General features: G+C 39.8%; 1 non-coding gene across 1 annotated transcript; it reads left to right on the top strand.

Annotated features, from left to right (window-relative positions):
• Positions 1–1,420: 1,420 nt before the first annotated feature.
• LOC127098868 (small nucleolar RNA R71) lies at positions 1,421–1,527 on the top strand. The gene has a single exon (XR_007793552.1). It is a non-coding gene; the product is annotated as a small nucleolar RNA R71 (small nucleolar RNA).
• Positions 1,528–2,709: the final 1,182 nt, after the last annotated feature.

Here is a 2,709-nt window from a genome sequence, read left to right on the forward strand (position 1 = left end):
TTGCATCTCCATCTCTCTTACGCACTCGTCTGTGACATCAAGTAGATAACAAGTATCGTCTATAACTGGCGCTTGTAAGAATTGTGTCAAGATGAATTCAACCTTTTCTTCTCCAACTTCGAATGTTATCTTACCTCTTTTCACGTCTATTATGGCTCTGGCGGTAGATAAGATTGGACTTCCTAATATAATAGGTGTAGTGGCATCTTCTTTGATGTCCATGATTATGAAGTCTGTAGGAATGTATAATTGTCCTACTCTTAGTGGGAAATTCTCTAGTATACCAACAAGATATTTGATTGAGCGATCAGCTAGTTGAACACACATCTTGGTTGGTCTTAGTTCTCCCATGTTGAGCCTTTTACAGATGGTTAAGGGCATTACACTAATGTTGGCTCCTAAGTTGGATAGAGCTTTGTCTATGACAAACTTTCCAATGACACAGGGTATGGAGAAACTACCTGGGTCTTTTAGTTTGGGAGGCATGTTGTTTTGGATTATTGCGCTACACTCAGCAGTAAGTGTAACTGTTTCGTTATCCTCGATCTTTTGCTTATTCGATAGGATCTTTTTAAGAAATTTGGCATATGAGGGCATTTGTGTGATGGCTTCTGTAAAGGGAATTGTAATATTCAGTTGCTTCAGAAGTTCAACAAATTTCTTAAATTGCCCTGCAGTTTTAGAATTTGTGAGTCTTTGAGGATACGGAATGGGTGGTTTATAAGGTGGTGGAGGCACATAAGGTTTTTATTTCTCTCCGGCCTCTTGGGGATTATCTTTCTTCTCCTTCGATTCACTTACCTTCTCAGTTGTTGTTTTGTCAGGTTTTTGATATGAAGATTTCCATCATTAATTCAAGGTTGAACTTCCTAGGCATGTTAGGAGCATTAGTAGCTGGCTTTTGATATCCAGGTGGAACAGCGGGTGCTTGGCCAGGTGCATATAGGGCGTTGTTGTTCTTGTACGAAAAGTTGGGATGGTTTTTCCAACCTGGGTTGTAGGTATTCGAATAAGGATTTCCTTATGCATAATTTACTTGATTAGTGGGGACTCCTGCTAATATCTGACATTCTGGTGCAGTGTGTCCAAGAATCCCACATAAATCGCAATTTGGAGTTACGGTAGCCACGGTGGCTGCGGGTGGTATGGTCAAATTGTCTAACTTTTGAACAAGGGCATCTACCTTGCATGGACGTGGTCAAGGCTACTGATTTTGTACATTCCACCTTTCGCTTGGGACTTTTCCACTGGAGTTCTTTCACCTCCCCATTGGCAATGGTTTTGGGCCATATTTTCGATGAGTTGATAGGCTTCATTGTATGACTTGTCCATAAGTGCACCGCCCATGACAGCGTCTACTATCAGTCTTGTATTATACAGAAGCCCGTTGTAAAATGTGTGAATGATCACCCAGTCTTCGAGACCGTGATGTGGATATATCCTCATCATGTCTTTGTATCTCTCCCAAGCATCGTAGAGAGATTCTTCATCTTTTTGTCGAAATCTGTTGATTTGAGCTCTCAGCATAGCAATTTTGCTTGGCGGAAAATATTGGGCTAAGAAAACGTTCTTCAGTTCTTCCCATGTGGTAATTAACTTGGATGACAAGGATTGCAACCAAGCCCAAGCTCTGTCTCTTAGAGAGAAAGGAAAACGACGTAGTCTTATCGCATCTTGAGATACACCATTCGCCTTCACAGTGTATGCGTACTGCACAAAATTGGTCAAATGTTAATTAGGGTCGTCCGTAGGATTTCCAGCAAATTGATGTTGTTGGACAACTGATAATAATGAGGGTTTCAACTCGAAATCGTTTCGATCGATAGCAGGGGCAGCAATGTTGTTGTGAGGTTATTGTTGGGACAAGGTAGTGTAGAACTTAAGAGGACGATTTAGTGGTCCTACTGCAGCCATGGTTGGTTTTTCAACTGGTTCGGTAGTAGGAAAGAAGATATCGGGAATATTGTACCTTCATTGGTACTCTAGTATTCGGCGTCTTAAATATAAGAAACACTAACTCTGCGATTAGTGGTGCTAAGTTTTCGCCTTATGAGCGAGTACTTGGCATACAATCGGGAAATAAGGGAAAGGAAATTAGTTTTTACTTTAGTCTATACTGCACAACGAAAGAATCACACTATTTGACAAAATCAGGTCCCCGGCAACGGCACCAAAAACATGATACGTCTCGTGACTGTATATAAAATGTAGTCTATCGGACACTTGACTTCAACTGCACAGTCTAGTCGTTTTAGTTTTAAAAGATATCGAACCCACAGGGACCGATTGTCAAACTAATGTTATCGATGTTACTATGTTTAGCTAAGGAGATGCTTTTTAGAGGTTTGGTTGAACAAAAATTAAATCTAAAGAAAATCAAGTTTTAAGATAATATTAATAGAGGGATATCAGTATGCAACACATTAATCGTCGGAGTTTCGATAAGTCACTGGTGTATATTTTAATTACCAAATATCTTTTAGTAGAAAATACACATTTAAAAGGCTTTATCTCACACTCTCGTGATTGTTGACTCGGACTATACTTTTAAGTCAGAATGTACGCTCTCGCTCTCCCATTTGAAGCTAAAAATACTTTTTAAAAGTAAATAAGTTCTAATTGCTTTAAAAGTGCTCTCGCTGTTTTTAAAATCAATGCCTAGTTTTTACTATCCAGTTCGACCCTCACGCTCTCGCGATTGTCGGTTCT

This window comes from Lathyrus oleraceus, chromosome 6 (assembly GCF_024323335.1).
Source record: "Lathyrus oleraceus cultivar Zhongwan6 chromosome 6, CAAS_Psat_ZW6_1.0, whole genome shotgun sequence".
In the NCBI taxonomy this organism is placed as follows: domain Eukaryota; kingdom Viridiplantae; phylum Streptophyta; class Magnoliopsida; order Fabales; family Fabaceae; genus Lathyrus; species Lathyrus oleraceus.